Source organism: Indicator indicator, chromosome 12, assembly GCF_027791375.1.
Source record: "Indicator indicator isolate 239-I01 chromosome 12, UM_Iind_1.1, whole genome shotgun sequence".
Classification (NCBI taxonomy): Eukaryota; Metazoa; Chordata; class Aves; order Piciformes; family Indicatoridae; genus Indicator; species Indicator indicator.
Window position 1 is genome coordinate 27,669,596 of NC_072021.1, and position 18,226 is coordinate 27,687,821.

Below are 18,226 nucleotides of genomic sequence, written 5' to 3' on the forward strand. Positions count from 1 at the left end.
ACAGAAAGCTAACTTTTCATTTTCAGAGAGTATTTTGTGTTCTTTGCTTCCAAGTGTTTTTCAGGCATCTTTTTTCATTCAAGTTGAGCAAATCACAGATCACTGTACCTCAAGTCAGATTTACTTTGTGGGGCTGGGGAAGCTGTGCTCACTTTGGTGTCTTCAGGGGAACACAGTCCACGTTCACTGCAACTAAAGTGCAATCAACAGCACTTCACAAGGGACTTACTCCAGATGTGTTTGAATAAATTCTGTTGGCTTTTTCTTTTTTTTTTTTTCATGTCAAGGACTGTAAAATGTGACTGGCAATATTTGAGATGTGTACTGGTACGTGTAGGGGGTTTGTCTGATTATTCATCAAACACCTCTTTTAAATGGCACCCTTAGCATTCTTGCTCTATCCCTGTCACATGCACACACAGACACACTCCAGACAATTGTCATGTGGCAAGAAGTTGTGCAAGTGAATGGATTTGCATAATGCTTACTCTGACCTTAATAGTATTGAGTCATTTTGGAAGAATTTTGTCCTTTTTTAAGGCTTTAAATATTTTAATGATTGTCTAGTTTACTATATAGGAAAATCTAGGTACTGTGTTGAGTGGATGGTATTTTTTTATTTTTACAACATATTTTTCATTTGATTTTCCTTTTTTCTCTTCTTTTTTCTAGTTCAGAAGTATGTACATGAACAATTGTAGTCTTTTGTTGTCGTCTTCTTGAGCAGGGATGTCGAACATGCCTTGCTGTTTTGAAGCTCAAAGTAATGGAGTGAAAGAACACTGTCAAAGAGCAAAAGAGAGGCAGAAGAGACAGTGGGATTTAATGTGGGATAGCCACTGGTTCTCCTTGTTCCTCAGCTAAAAGGAGCAGGAGGGTAACCAAGAACTTCGTGGAGCTCTGATAAGCAGTTTGCTTCCCAAAGGTACCAAGCTATTCTGTTAGTATTAAAAATAAAGTACAGTGCTTGGATGAAATAAGTAGGTACTGGGTTGGTACTTTTGTTTTCTTAAGAACAGTACAATGAATTGTACACTAGGACAAGAATAGTCCAAGAGCAGAGTGCTGTCCCCACAGGCTGTGTGTTTTGTGCTCGGTTATGTGCCCACAGGTGCACACAGCCCCATGAATGTAAGCACACAGGTTTGATGGGGACACAGGTATCAATTATAGTCCAAACCTGATAACAGTCACAGGTCTAGCACCTGGCATGTGCTTGAAGACTAGAGTGCATCTTTAGTTTGAAGTAAACAGTGCATAAACTGAGGTTGGCTTACTCCAAAGCAGCCAGAACAGGTTTAGTTTCAGCTCAGTTGGTGCTAGGTTTTGATATACCAGATTTGAGTCTTTCTCAGCATTACTTGGTACTACAAAGAGCAGACACAGGCCTGGTGACACACATGTAGTAGAAATAACTTCATAACCAAAAGAGGTGTGCTGATCTATGAGCTTTGCCTGTAAGTAGTATAGCTCTGAGGAGCAGGGCAAGTGTGCAGTCAGACTCTGCCCACAGGGTGGTTGAGATTTCATGGATCCTGACCTCATGCCACAGGGCAGCATGCTTGATCTATGACTCTCTTCCTTTGAGGAGAAGCAGTTCAGACCAGTCTACATCCATCTTGTTCTTGACCGTGCTGCTGTGCTTCCAGAGCTGCAGCAAACTCTTTGCTTCCACTTCATTGCAGTGCTTTTTAAAGCTGACTTCAGTCTTCCTTTCTAGACTTTTTTCCTCAAGACAAGTTTCTATTTCTGTTCCCTTGAATGTGAATTCATGAAGTTCGCCTTTGACTGTTCTCTGCTTTTACTTCACACTGTTTAAGGCCAAAGATAAGATACACCATCTTTCAGAAGATCTGTTTTGCTAAGTCTGGAGAATTTCTGAAGTCTTTAACTACGTTTGGTGTCTGAACTACGTGTTTGCTGTCTGTTCCTTGCTCAGGGGTACAGGTTTATATATGTAGTCCTCAGTCTGACTCCTGCACCTTAGTGGCAGGCATACCTCAGCTCCTGAAATTCCCAGATACAACTCAAGATGTAGTTATTCCTTAAGGATTTTCTTAGTCCTTATATGGAGGACTGCTTTTGGAGAAACTGTAGCAACATGAGGTTTGTCAGGTTCACCAGGTTCAATTTAAGGACAAGTTTCAAGATAAGAGATAATGCCACTTAACAACAGGAAAGAATAGCAATGAACTCGATTGTGAAATTTTAAAGTGCATAAGAAGAATATCAAACATTCCTCTAGAAGCACCCCCATCGAGATCAGCAAATCAGAGGAAGGGTGAGGGCTGCCTGCTCCCTCTTTGTGGTCTTTTAGAGCAGGATCAGGAGTGTTGATTTGGAGGGAGGGATTTGAAACTCATTTCCTTCCTGCCTTTCCTTCCCCCTGTTCTTGAAATCTCCAACCTTCCCTTTTTCCATAGTGAAATTCCCTTCCCCCTTTTTCATTTGTTTTGGTGCTTAAACTGCCTCATGCAGCCTTGGAATGGGAGCTGGTATTATGTCTGCAGTCCTGTGGTGCTGGCACATTCCTTCCCATTTAAATGCCTCTCGGGCTGGTCACAACCTTTCATCATCCACCAGACCCTCAGCCTGGTGGGGAAGGAGCTCAGATTTTGGAATCTGCTTGTGGGACATATACCTGCCCTCAGCTGTTGAAGTGCCCATGCACATTGGACTCTTGAGAGCTGCAAAGAGGAACTGCCCCCCTGTACAAGGATGCATAGGGGAGTCCAACACCCCCTGCAATCTCCATTATATAGTCTAATGCTAAAGAAAAAGGTTTTGGATACAGTCCAGGGAACTTAAGTGAATAATTAATTGACAAATCTCTTGACAAAGCTTCTGTTTTAGTTCCCTCTTCCCAGAAGTAAGATCTGTACCTTTACAGCTACTGCTAATGTTTCCTTTTCATTAATATATTGAATAGATTTTTCCAGCAGTAACTCCCAAATAGATCAATCTGACTGTAAAGAAAAGTGAGTTTCTTCTGCTTTATTGCTATTTTTCCTCCTTCAGCATATCCCTAAATAAAATGTCAACATCCAAAATGAAGTAGTTGTTACCTGGTGGTATTTCTGGGGAATCTTCATAGTCTATTTATTTGCCTTCATTTCTTGGCACAACTCTATGATAAGATCTCACATCAACTTGCCACAGTAAGGCCAAGACAAGCTGTGTGTGTACAACTGCAGTAGTGAAAAACTCTTTTCTGATTTCCTTCTGGGAACTGGTTGAAATAAGAAATGCAGTTTGATAGTCTCTTCCATGCATCTCTCTCCCCTGTGGGAGTTGTTCTCACCACATACCTAAACCAGTGCTACCCCACACAGAAACCAGTCACCCCTTTCTACCGTGGTAAGTGCAGAATCGCTTTCTGTGCAGATACCTGTAGCACAGGCATGTACCTAAATGCCACAGTTAGATCAGTTACAGTGCCTTTTTTGCTAAGTAGCTAGTACTTCCATGCTCTTTTCCATACTGTGCTTAACTGCAAAGTACAAAGGGACAGCCCCAACGTTTACTTGTCTAAGTTGGAGACAGCTTTATAGAGCCACGTTAAGTGTATTGGACCTCAACGAGCCCTACAGTAGCAATAGTCTTTCACAAGCATCCTCTAAAAAGCCCAGGAATGTAGCTGTGATGACTAAGCTTTGCAATAAGAATTATCTGCCTTCTTTTGAAGAATCTAAGTTTTAAAATGGTGAGCATTCAAGGAGGTGGTGGTCTTTGTCCATGTCAGCTGTGAACTATTAGTTGCTTGCTTATATGTAGCAGGATTCATGGGCTGAGGGAGGAATAGGCAACTCATGAGTTGCCCAGAACTGGACCCATCCCCACAGTAGCAACTGGCTGAGGACCAACTGCCTTGTTCTCTGATCCCTTGTCTCTCGTGCCTTCAGGGAATCCATCCTGCAGAGGTTCTTCTGGGCTGTATGCTTCTCCATGGCTCCCTGAACAGCTCCTGTCAGCTGTCTTGATCGCAGTTCTGCATATGCGGTGCTGTCTCTTCACCCGTTCAATGGTGCTTTCACAAGATGCTGGATCAGTTGTGTCAGTGTGCTTTCTGACAGCTGGCATGTAAAGCTGTGACACAGAGTGTTCTCTCTAGTACTGTCTGCTTCTCAGAACTTTGTGTTGGTTGTGTTCCTCTGACTACAGAAGTGCTGTCCTGTCTCTTGGTCATCCCACACACAACCAGAATGGAGTAATATGCACAAGCCTAGCATAGCCCTCAGGTGTTTGAAAGCAGCCAACCAGGCCAAGGGCCTGGGCTTGAGAGCAGTTAGAGACATGGCTCTCATCTGTGCAGTGTGGGATTGGAGCATTCCAGTGCCCAGTTCATGGACTTTTTTCTGTCTCCTATTGTTCATATACATTTGTCTGCAATGTGACTGGAAGAAACCTGCTTCTGCAGTGAACGCTTTAATTTGGGCCACACTCCAAAGAGGGACTTTTGTTGTTAGGCAAATTATGTTTTTTTCAGACTAGTGTTATTTATTTAGTTTGGAACATGTTTGAATAAGGCTGTTATGTACCTCACAAGTAATTTGGTGTGTGTAGCCTACTGCAAAACAGGAGAACGCAGGAAGCCACTTGGCCTGACAGATGCTCCTGTGGTAGTTTGCTGAAGACTTTCAAGGGCAGGTCTCTTCTTGGGAGCAGGCAGCATAATTGCTATTGATATGATTTCATACCCTGGTGCTGAATTTGATATGTAGCATCTCTTTATGAATGGTCTTGGCTGTAGACATTGATAGTGCAGATCTCAACCTCAGAAAAACCCAAAACATAAAAGTCCAAACCCAGAAGTATTTCTGTATCCCTTGCTAGCTAGCAATGCTTGTAGAGGCTTATGCTAAAGGTAAATGTTATGGATGGAACATCACAGAGAGAGGTTATTTTGTTGTTTTTTTCAAGCAGAGAAAAATCCCCTTGGTTGGGTCAGTATGAGAGATCCCAGGCTTACAAAAGGTATTACACAACAAAAGTGTTGAACAGAGTCACAGAATGGTTGGGTCTGGAAGGGACCTCGGAAAATCATCCAGTCCAACCCCACTGCCAAAGCATGTTTGCCTAGAACATGTCCAGGTGGGTTTTGAATGACTCCAGAGAAGGAAATTCCACAACCTCTCTGGGCAGCCTGGTCCAGTGCTCTAGCACGCTCATAGCAAAGACATTTTTCCTGATGTTTAAGTGACAGTTAATTGTTTATATAGTAATTTTCCAGGAGTGCATGAGGGTATTGCATATACTAGACACTCTTCTTTCCTGTGGACAACAGAAAGATGAAAGCTTGTTTTTAACACAAGGCTCCCATTGATTTATTCATAAATCTTACTTTACATGTAAGCCAGAAGTTGGCAAGAGTGTCTACAGAGTGTAGATATGGTTAAGCTAACTCTAAATAATCCAGCTCAAGTGTTGGAAGCAGGATTACTAAAACAATTGAATGCTCTACATGGTCTGACCTGCTCATGTAGCTTACTCTGGAAGGCCAATTTCCATAGCAGATGCATGGATTGTTTTTGTGTGACATGCCCACTGCCATGTGTCCTGTCTACAGGTAACATAAAACTTAAAGTTCTGTCTTTGCAAGCTGTGGGGTTTTGTTTCTGGAGGTTTTCAGTTTCGAACTGGCCAGAAGGACAGTCACTACAAACACAACAGCAAAGTGCCTAAAAATAAAGATGTTTCTGTCAAGTGAAGACTGCACAGCAACTTGTCTACTGTATGTGGTACTCTCCTGCCATACACATTCCTAAATGCTGGCTTTAGTTTGTGATGTTTGTTTTTATTGTTGCAATAGCACAGTCTGACAAGGTTTCTGTCACTGCAAAGTCATTATCTAATGTTAAGCAGCGTCTGTTTGTTACAGAAGACAAAATGGGATTGTTCAGTTTAGAGGGCAGCTATCTTCCTGCTTATAGTTTATGAGAATGCAACAGTCTGCTTAGATGATTTACAAAATATGTAAGTATCCCTGGATTTCAAAATGCTTGAGATTTTGGAATGTCCCCCACTGACTACAAGGCAATGTTACCAACTCTTGCCATTTTAATGTTGTAATGCTGGGGAAGGGATTTTAAACCTTACTACTGGAAAGGCCCACCAAAACAGTGCTGATGTTTTGACTTCCTAATGTCTACAAAGAGACTTACATTTTAACTTCAAGCATAGGTTGGATTTGGATTTACCCTCTTATTTATGGAACTGTTGCTCCACTCCATGTTCAGCTGTCACCGTCTGAGTATCCCTCTTGTCCTTGATGAAATATGGCAACCGTCCAAAGGGCACAGAAGCTGCATCACAACACTTTGGAATGGGACCTTTTTAATGTGCTTGTGAGATTTATGAGCCTGGACTTGAGCCAGATGTTTTAAAGAAATCACATCTTGTCTTGTAGGCTTCTGTGGAGGTCTTCACACTCTTTCAAGGCAAGAAGTTCTGTAGCTTGCAAGGGCATAACTGATGTGGAAAGATGTCTGTTAGAGATAAAGTGGTACAGCATTTATATGTATTAGTGAAAAAATGCCTAAGACCACAAGAACCTTCTTTCTCACCTGTCTGAGGCTATTTGAGAATGGTCGTGTAGCCAGTCTTCTCAGAAGATCCTACCAGCAGAAAAGTCTTTGAATGAGCATCTGGATCACTCTGGTGGCTCCTGAGTTTCCTGCCCCCTTCATGATCTCCAGCATGGCAGTGACTGTGGCATGGCATCTCTGTGGCAATGACTCCTTAGGAATGGCCCTTTGCTTCACAGCTGTGGACACTTCAACTTAGGGGGATGTGAGCTGCTGCTCCTCAGTCTGAGCAGTCTTTCTGGATGAGAGTGTACTAAAAGCTCATGTGCAAACCTACAGGAGAGCTTTTACTCTCAGGACAAGACAGGAAGAGAGAGGTAAAAAGGAACAATAGCTAAGTTTCCCTTGCACTTCACCCATGTCACAGACTACCTGTTTAGAAAGGTTTTTACAGCAGAAAAGGTTACAGTTAAGGGACAAGTTGCCAATATTCTCACAGGAGATGAATGGAGTTGGTTATTCTTCTCAGTATTCCCTATACACAAAGAGGCTAGGGTATGTCCTCTCTGCCCCACTGCTATGCAGTTTGCTGATCATTTTTGAAGACTCCCTATCAACAGAAATTAAATAAATAGGTGCATTCTAAATACATGGGTTTGGTCTATTGTAAACCCCAAATGGACAATGAAAATGCCCTCATGCAAGACCCATGTGCAGATCTGGACTTGCACAGAAGTGTTTTAGCAAAAATACAAACCCACAACTGTTACTTTATTTAAATAGAATTATTTGCATGAGACAAGGGTGCAGGACTAGGCCCTAAAACAGAGTTTAGCAGAAGTCTGGTTTGCTGCTGGGAATTTTTGTTTGTACTTTCAGTGAAATATGTTTTCTCTCTTTTTTGTTAGTGAATTGATATAACTACCATAGGAACAAAAAAAAAATAGTCTGGTGGTATATGGATAATTATCTCTAATTGATACTATTAAAGTCATGTCTCAGTAGGAGTCACTTTAAATAGGGTGCTTTAGGAGCTTCAGCGTGGAACTGCTTTATATGTAGCACATGGCATACTCAGAACAGAGTGGATACATATTTCTAATTACAGATGATTTAGTTTCTTTCATCCATTGTTTTATAATGGAAAAAAATATTTATTTATGTAATGTTTTTCCAGCAATGTTCTCTTAACATAATATTCTAGCAACAAACTGTTTTCTGGACAACCATTTGATTCTCTGGTCACTGACATAGAACTGTAAAACATCCTCAGACTAGTATGAGCTTCTGAAAAGAGTGGTTTAGGGCTGTCTCTGGCTACCTTAGTATGGACAGAGTGAAATGTCCTGGGTAGTTCAGATCTGCAGGCAGTGAGAGCAGTTCACAGAAATGACTGTACTATATAAACCTGGAGTCAGTGCATGCAGACTTCTGAGATGGCACTAGCTGAGGCTTGTTTGATAGATGATGGCTTTTTTGGCTTGCTACCTGTTTGAAATCAATAGTTTTATTATCACCACTGCAGACACTGAAATACCATAGTTTTGCAGAATGTATGTTCCATAAATTGTAGCTTGACTGTAATTGCAGGGCTTATCCTACTGTTAACAGTGGTTCAGATCCAACACTAAGTTGCATTTTGTAAATTGATAAATGCCATGAAATTTCTCTCCATATTTTGTAGTAGTGTACACAAGTTGATGTAATTTAGTCATGCCATTATTCCAAGAATCTTCATTGGATGTTTCTAGCCAATTCAGCTTTTGGCTGCTGAAAGCACAATAGGTGATTATGGTTATTTACTGTAAAAGTAGACAAGTTTTCTGTAAATATTTCGGGGGGGGGGAATGCAACATGAACATATGAGGCAGTTATCTAAAAGTAAGAGCATAGGTCAATACAGGTTTTATTTATGTACAGTAGTATCCTAATATTTACTTGTTTATATGCAGAAAAAGTCTTAAGATTCCGTACTGTATTCTCTGAAAGCTTTTAAAAGAGGCCCCACCATTTTTTCTGGTTAATACATTTGCAAATCACTTTTTAATTTCTTGGAGATCAATGTAAATTATGTCAAATGGGAAACATGTTACGCTGCAATTAAATGAGTTTAATTGAAAAATCCTGGCAAAGCTAATTGGATTGAAGTCTATATATATATAAATTCAATAGCCAGACAGAATAAAACACAAATCAATAAGCTTTGTCTTCTGTTTTGTCTTTAACCTGTGCCTCTTAAATATTTAATTTGGTCCTTATAATCACTTCCTCTTGTGGGTCCTAAAATCTGCAGTATTTGATAGAATTCTGTTTGTGCTGGGCATTTTGTGCTGATTTCGTTACCTGACAAGAACTATTTGGTTTTCTTTGTGTTACATAGCACCTTACTTCTTGCAGAGCCACAAGCCTGTCAAGATTCAAGCATGCACACAACATCAGCAGTTGTAAGTTGTCTCTAAAGCAAGAACTCTCATGAACAGAGTGGCACTGTGCTCTTTAATGCAGGTAAGAATATTGGATTTGAGCCTTTGCAAATTGTGCAGCGTTCAGCATTTTGAAAGGGCTGCAATCACCAGCCTTGTGGATTATCTTCTGAAATTGCTGTGCCTTTTTCTTTGCTGAAGATGCTTTTTAGGTAGTGTTCCCCAGCCATTTGCTGTGCTCTTCTGTCAGTGGCAAGGCTCTAATTTGTGTAGGAATACTTTGAGAACAGCCTGAAGCATTTCAGAGCTGAGTTAGGACCACAGCTGAGTATGCAGCACAGGTTCTGCAGGCAAGTCTAACAGAAGGCAATGTCATCTTCTAAGCATGCCACTGGAGTAAGGCTTCTTTGTACACTAGAGCATGAGGTTCAAATGGTACCTAGCCTGCAAGGGCTTGCTTTCTCCATGAGCTGCCCCTTCCTCTTCATTATCTTTAATTACAGATAAATGAAGAGCAGTTTCACCCCTGTAATACCAAGTAGTTACTGCTGAAGTGGTTCCTGGAAAATTCACAGCACAGCCACAGATCAGTTATGCTGAGCTGGGAGGCTGGAAAAATCAGCTTGGCGCAGGCAAATAGGATCTGTTCACTGTCAAGGTGCTGGTGGCTCTTTAAGCTGGGTAAGTATAATTTAATACTCAGAGGTGATAGGCAAAGTAAGGAACTTGTAAAATGTGATTTCATATGATAAAGCATTCAGGATCAGGTACTTTAAAAGAAGATAGCTTTTTACTGAAGCTGCAAAACATGTAATTTGATTTATTTTTAAATTATGAAGTAACTGCTGAATTCTTACTCAGTATGGGCTGTTCTGGAAAATGCACACATTATTATCAAGATAACTGAATCACAAATACTAATCTTTTTTTTTTTTTTCATTTTTCCTTGCAAACAGTCACTATCAGCCATAAGTTCTATTACCATGGCTAGCTTCAGCTTTGAGGCCAACCACGCAGAAGTATAAATGTGGCTGGCTGAAACATTGAACAGTTTGCCCAGATTCTGGCTAATGGTGTAGCTGCATGGCCGCACTTGGGAACAGAAGGTACAAGCATCTCTGTTGTTCACTGATCTTCAACATCACTTAAAAGTAAAGCTGTAACCTAAGGGGAGCTTGATATGCCATCGAGAGGGTCCTGCAGTGACACCTGGTGTTTAAAACAGAATTATTCCCTCTGAAGTGTGTCTGTCAATCCACTTTCAAGTCAGTACACACTCAAAGACTCACAGTTCACCCCTGTTTACCCCTGCAGCACAGCATTATATTGAATTAGCTCTGGAGTCAAGAGTGGGTTGATGTTGTTTGGTAGAAAATGTATCTGATACATTTGTTTCAAAAGCCCAAAATTGCAGTGGAATGGTCTTGCATGAAGGGCTGTTCTTAGCACTCTAGCTGACGTGCTGCTTTGCCACTGCTCCTTCTCAGCTGGTCATTACACAAATAAGACTGACCTTTCAGAGAACTCACACAACTGGAATTCCCACGCAGCCCCTCTGGAAGTGCTGAGAGGCAAGAACAGAGAACTGCCAGTTCAGGCAGAAAGCAGAAATTTCATGTGTGCCGTGGTGCTGGAAAGCATGGTAGAGCCACAACAGATACCTGAAACAGTCCCTGCTAAAGAGCTGAGTGACCAGACCTGCATGTTTTCAGATGTGCCTGAAATGGAATGTAAATCCCATCATCAGTTCATGTAACTAAGGAATACTAGCATAAGATTTAACACAGGTTTTACAAGGAGAGGCTGAGAGACCTGGGGCTGTTTAGCCTGGAGAAGAGTGGACTGAGAGAGGATCTTATCATTGCTGATCAGTACCTAAAGGGTGGGGTTCAAGAGGACAGGGCTGGCCTCTTTTCCACGGTGCGCAGTGATAGGACAAGGGCCAAGAGGCACAAACTGGAACCCAAGAGGTTCCATCTAAACAAAAGGAAAAACTTCTTTGCTGTGAGGGTGGCAAAGCACTGGAACAGGCTGTCTGGAAAGATTGTGGAGTGTCCTTCTCTGGAGAGATTCCAAATCCACCTGGGCAACCTGATCAAGGCAAACCTGCTTTAGCAGGAATGTTGATCTATATGATTTCTGGAGGACACTTCTAATCCCTACCATTCTCTCAAGATGAAGAAAATTTCAGGAAGATCTGGTAGCCCTCTGTCTATTTAGACTGCTGGACAATTTCTATCATGTCAAAGGGGTTTTGTGACCTGCTTTAAGAAACATTCATGCTCCACATTTATGTAGCTAATCTTTGAAATCTGGCAAGGATGACACTCTAAGGCTAGCATTATGTTTTCCCTTTCTCCCATAAAATTCTGTAAGGGTTTGGCTAAGCTATGAAAGCCATATTATCCTAAAAGTCCTTGTTTTTCTTCTGTTATTTTTTTCTGGGAAGTGATGGGAGCCTGGAAAAACAAACAAACAAACCCTACAACATTGATCCTGAATTTTCCAAGGCTGTGCTTATGCCTCAGGTCCTCCCTGTCTCCAGAAGAGATCTCCAACCATTGTGTTGGACCATGAGGGACTGGGTCACCTCTCCTGTTGAATGAGGGCCATGTTACTACCTCCAGCCTGTGGATTTAACACTGAAGGCCTAACCAGTAACTTCTGTTGTATGTTTGCCTTTCCTTGCCATACTTAAAGTGTTCTGTCTTCCCTAGACAGATGAAAATCCTTGGCATGATTGGTTCTGAATCCATCAATGGCCTCCACAGGGTCTAGGACTTCAAATGCTCTTCCCAATGCATTCCTGAGGGTTGTCCTTATTAGGTAGGTTTTGTGGGCCCCACATAACTGTTGTTACACACTAGAAAGGTACCTTGGCTGTTTAATTCATGAACTGCACTCCATGTTGGGGCAGAAATAAAAAGCTTGTCAGTAATTCCCTAACCTATGTCCGGACTTGATGAACAACAAAAGGCCAAGAGGCAGTCCCCAAGGTCCATGGTCTTGGACAGTTTTAGTGCACTTAGTGTTTATACAACATCCAGCCAGTAGTCAACAGCTTCTGGTCCTGGCCACTTTATCATGAGCAGTATTTGTGCTGCAAGAGATGCACCCCTCACTCCACTGAGCACGAAAGCAAGCATGCATCCCAGAGACAATTCTGGACCAGCATGGCCATCCAGGGAGATTGCCAAGTCTTCTGTTCCTAGGAAGAAGGTGGGTACTGCAGGGCACAGGAGATGGCATTGTTTGTGCTTGATGGGATGGAAGAGCTGGGGGGGGGAGGAGAAGTCAGCAGACGAAACACAGTCAGGATTAATTTTCATTTCTAAGATTCCAAAGCTGAATCTATGATTGAAATCTCAGTCTTAAGGTCTGGCAGAATATACAAGGCAACAAGCATCCTCCATACAGATGTCTAAGTTCCAGGAGGTTTTTAAGCCCAAAACAGTGACTTCAGCACTCAATAGCCCTGGCAAGTGTTAAGAGAAAAGCTTTGGCATGTGTTAAGGATCTCAAAAAGAGAGGGGAGGGGGGACTGCTGCCAAAAGCTCTCCATTTTGAACTCTGTTTCTCTCTCAAACTGAGTTTCTGTTGTTGTTCACTAAAGCTGCTATTCCTAAACGAGGCTATTCGTTTCCAACAACTGTCCCCTTCTTGCATTCCCACCCCTAGGTTTTTGATGGTACATTCTTAAATTAAATAATTATTGACTATGCTTCCCTATTTGAGTTTGGTTTAGGCAGTAACAAAGGCTTTTTTTGGCAACTGAGCTTAATCTAGAAACCAAAAACAATGCTCAGTGTTTCTTAAAACCAAACAATGTTCTTACTGTTTACTAATGGCTTTTGGGGTTTTCTGTCCTCTGGTGCTATTTTGAGTTCTAGCATGTCTATTGTACACAGGCTGGAACACTCACTCTGGTTGTTTACAACAATTTCCCTTGTTGCCAGGCTTTTCTTCCATGAAGCATAATTTTGTAGGCAATGTTCAAAACAAGCCACAGTGTAAATAAACTGAATGTGTGTGAGAAGTGTTGGCTCAACACCCCTCAAAACAGTCTCTAGCCCTGAAACTGTCATGAGAGCATGAACAAGTCAAAAGCTCAGTAGGTACCTTCTTGGATTCAGTGTTGAAGGATTGTTTTATTTGTGCAGATCTGGAACTGAAAAGATTTCTCTGATTTTAGTGTCTTTAGGATAGGCTGTGGTGGTTACCCAGATTTCACTCTGGCTCTGATGAGCTTGCTTTATTCACAGCTCCTGTTGCCACTGATTTCAGGGCTGGATGGGAATTTTTGGTTGCAGTCAGTGGAAACTGTTTTTGTAGGGCAGCTGTGGCCAGGTGGCCACATCTGGGAGCTAATAGGGCCTGGAACTGCTTTGTCCTGTTGTGCTTTCATGTTCTCCATGAAAGACCTATCCAACTTGCTGGCCACACCTTGGAGTGCCTTACAGCCACAGACAGATTGCTGACACTTTTATTAACAACTCTCCTGGGAGAGCACTAAGCCATACAATCCCTTCTATGCCTATGTCATATGAAAGTCTTTAATTACAGTCAGATGCTGTCTTTAACCACTAGCCCTAGGTCTGCCCCAGTGCACAGAATGGATAATACACACTTAATGAGAGCTCGTCACCGTTTTAGTTTGCTTGCTGCTTAGCGTGTGGCCCCATCCTTTGTTTACCACAGGCTTCTCAAATCCTGCTATGAAAACCTAATGATTAAATCCCTTGTTGTGTGCTTCTGTCCTGCCCACCTCATTGTTTTGTGAACATTAATGGCATTTATTTCCTCAGCTTTACAGCATGCTTGTTACTTGGAGAGCTTTGTACTATACAACGAAGCTGAATAGAGAAATGCTGAGAAAGATAAAAATAAGCAGGCAAGGAAAAATAGTCTAGGAGAGGGCCACTGGTGAGCTGGATATCTTCAAGTTGGAAGAGTGTGGTCTAGAAGATATCTTCAACCAGTCTACACGAAAAGGAGTGCTGCTTCATGGATGTGTTATCCTAACCAGTCACAGCTCTAATTCTTAACTAGTGTGTACTCAGTAGAAAATATTGTATCTGCAGGCAAGTGTTTAACACAAGGGAGATTTAATAGAAAAACATTGTACAATATAGTATTTAAAATGAAGCACAGTTACACTGTAAATTTACCCTACTAGCTTTATGACCAAAACCAGGGACCAGCAGCCAGGACTTCTGCATGCCCCTTCTCACAGAGTTGTTACAGACTCATCCCTGTGAGCTCGGGTGCAGCCACTGAAATCCTCCCTGATGGTTACTACTCAGACACATTTTCATTTGTTGGTATAACCACACTGGTGTGAAAGATGGCCAAGAAACACAGCTCTTGTGAGTGGGTTTCTCGTCTCTTCCACATGCTAATGTGTGGACCTTCTTCTAAGCTTTAGAGAAAAGCCTGACTTGGGTATGCCACCACAAACAGACAAGAACACTGTCACGTATTTAAGAACTAGGAAATTTGTTACAAGTTATAATTAGAACAGAATGACATGGGAAGGCAATAATAAGGATAATTTCTCACTAGGATGGATGACACTGAGGCATCCAAGCTAAGAGCTGCCTCAACTTGAACACACACACACACACACAGAGAAGTTTCTCAATGTCAAGAAGTGGCCTTTGCTGGAATTACCTCCCCCTGAATCTGAAATTAAGATGGCCCCAAAAAAGGTTAGAGTAACTCAGAAATGGTGTTATGGTAGACTGTATGATCAGACAAGACATCAAAGAAAGATCCCTTTCTACTTACCAGTTCTATTTACCAGCTTAATACTGTCCAGTTTTCTGATGAACTGGTAAAAGACTGTGTCCAGAACCTCTGGAACTGGCAGTTGCAGTGCATCTTGGATCAGCTCAAAGAAAGAGGTCAGCTGTCCTGTGACACCTAACATTAGAAGGAAGTAGGGCTGCTGCCAGTGGGATTTCCAAAACTGCCTATGCACAGAAGCTATGTGGAACCCAGGCAAGATAAATTCAAAACTTCATGGACACCTCAAAATGTTTCCTAGAGGTATCAGAGGCATTATGTGTACTACATGGCTACTGTGATCATGGGCTGCATAGGGCTGACTTTGACCAAAAGAAGAGATGCTTTGTTTAGCTCAAATTGGCATGGACTCTTGGATTCTTGTTTGCTCATCTTGGTCCAGCTTCCTAACATAGTGCTACTCATCTCCCCAGATGCATTTCAAAAGGGAAAAAGAAATGGGATTCCTCCTCCTTCTCCTCCTTCTTTACTACTAAGTCTAAAAAAAAGAAACTTCTAAACCACAGCGAGACATTGATTTAAAGTCTATCACTGAATCACTCTCCAATGTTTCAGTTGTAAGAACTACCTAACTAGCAGTGACATAACAAAAGACCTTTCCTCCTCCAGGTAGGTCTTGGTGTGGTTAAAGAACACAGTGGAACTGAGATTAATATGCTGTGAATGCTGGTGTGCTAGACCATGAGGCTGTGTGGCAGTGGAGAGCTGCACATGACATGCAGATTACAGACTATTTTTTTATTGTCCAACTCAATCCTTCATTCAAATGAATTATGTTGTCAGAACTCTAATTATTTCTGTTAGAAATGATGCAAGCAGATAAAAAAAAATGGGGGGGAAAGGGGGGCATAAAGTCTTCCTCTGTAAATTTGTGATCATTGCATTACAATTCCAAGCTATTTTTGTAGTGTTCAGTAATTTAATTTACAACCCGTTTCTCTCTCTGTAGACTCTGATTACAGAATCATCAATCATTATGCAGTATTAGCCCTGTGATGAACCATGCACTGGGCTTTTTTTTTAGCTCTGGCCCCAAAATAATGCCATTAGTTTCTTCTTCCTTACCTTCTGTTCCTCATAACTGCTGACAGGCAAACTGGAAAATCGTGCCTTTTATTCAATCATCTTGCTCTTTTCCAGCAATGGGAATTCAGGGTGGATTCAGTAACAATCCTTCTGTATTCATCTAGTGCTACCAAGTTTCATGGGTGGGTTTTCAACTTCTTCATTATCAAGCGAATGTTCTGTGCATGCACTGGAATCTGCTTCCATGATTATAATTCTGAATGGAATTCAGGTTTGCTCAATGGAAAAATTCCAACAGGCCCAGCCCTTGTTGGTGCACGTCTGCATGCAAAACTTGTCAATTATGCTTTGAGGGAACAGATGCACCAAAACAAATCTCTTGCCACTGCTGGTATCTTTGGGTCAGGTCAGTGTACCAGAATCAAGGTGGCTGGAGCATAATTAGAACTCAAGGATTGGAGATTTTTACCTGGGATGGAAATGCTGAAAGATATTTTAGGTGTAATGCAACTTGTGCTGGAAGCTATATAAATCTATAAGGTGATGCAATCCCAGAGGAGCACAGCCCAAAACAAGTGTGTGGAAACACTGGACTTGGCAGGAAGAACTCAAGGCGGCTACCTGAGCAGCAAAGACCAGGGTCACATTGCAGGAAAATGCCTCTTTGAGTACAAAAATAAAAGCCTTTTTAAAAAACACTTTATAATGATATGGTTATAAATCCCACTGAGAAAGATCTGCCCCACCTCTGGAAACATTCAGGATCAGGTTGGATGGGGTTCTGAGCTTCCATGCTCACTGCAGAGGGCAACCTTACAATAAGATTTAGTACATTCCTGGGCAAGAAATGAAACATTGCTGGGTGGCAGTTGAGACACTGCCCTTAGTGAAATCTTGCCCTAGATTTAACAGCCTTTGGTGTGCACAGATTGGGAGTGCACAGCCAAATGCTGAAGTGAAAACAACTTCCCTGTAGAAAAACTACCATCAAGGTCCCTAATTGAAGAATTAGAAATTAAGATGATGGATGCCTCCAATGTTCCCAGATTGGACTGCATTTATTTTGTGGTTACATCATTAAAAATAAATACCTATCTATTGCTAGTATCTTTCTTTCTGAGTAACAGACAAAGTTGAGACCTGTCTGGGGCAGGAAGAAGATAATATTGTTACATTGCTGTGGAATGAAGAGAAAAATTTACAAGTGTTCTGGTGTTGCTGGGCCAGAGTGCCAGGCCAGCCATGGGCTGCAGGCCATCAGCAGTTCTGAGCCAGCCAGCACAGCTGACTGCAGTTGGCTACAGGTGTGTCCCACACCACAGCATCACACTTAATATAAAGGAGTAAGTTTGCTGAGGAGAGGGGAGTCTCCTGTTAGAGCCTCTTGTTTGGGCTCCTCTTGATGTTGTTTGTTTTCCTGAGGACTGCCTTCCTGTTTGCTGTAACTGCTGGACCTTTGCTGGGCTGAGTATAACTTTATATGCTTTGTATCAAGGCTGGGATCAGTTTGGCTATTTCATGAAATCCATTTTCATTTCAGCCTGTGGGTCTTCTCTCCTTTTCCTGATTCCCCCTCTCTGCTGGGGAAGGGTCACTGGCTGATCATATAGGCTAAATGTAGACGCAAGAAAATAATACTGAGTAAATGATCTGAAGATGAAATATTCCAGTTGAAAAAGCACACTTGGCACAAATACTTCACTTAACAGCTAAATGAGTTCTGCATGTGTTACCTGCTAACAAGTGAAGAGGTTAATGGAGGCACTGGCATGAAAAAGTAAGTGAGACTGCTGCTCTGATGACTCCTAAGGTTTTACTGTTGCCCATTCCCTAAATATGTCCTTATCAGGACATGTAACTGATACTTTAAAACTACTTGCCTCTTCCTGCTCAATTGAAAAGCAATTTCTGTTAATCTTGCCTTGGGAGAGAAAGCTTTCTCTGTTTCTACTGCAGAGAGGAAGATAGTACACAGGCATTTCCACTGCATCCACTCAAAATACAAGTGAGCTAATCAGTAACATCAAGACTGGAGGCAGCCTGAGCTGTGCTGATCCCACACTGGTAGAGTTCACAGCCCTGGGGAAGCTGGCTCAGGCAAGCAGGAAACTCAGGACCATGAAATTTAGGAAAGCAAACTTCCAGTTCTTCAAGGAGTTAGTCAATAGGACTCTGGGAAACAGTCATCAAGGATGCCTCCCATGGGGTGCAAGAGCTCTCAGCCACCAAGGATAAAGGGAGGCAAGTAAGGGAAGAGACTGGAATGGCTGAGTTAGACCTGCTGGTCAGACTAAAGGGCAAGAAGGGAATGCATAGGGCAGTGCAAGCAGGAACAGATGTCTTGGGAAGAGTATGGGGACACTGCCCAGTTGTGTAGCCATGGGGTCAGGAAGGCACAGCTAGAGCTGAACTTGGAAATGGATGTGAAGAACAAGAAGAAGGACTTCT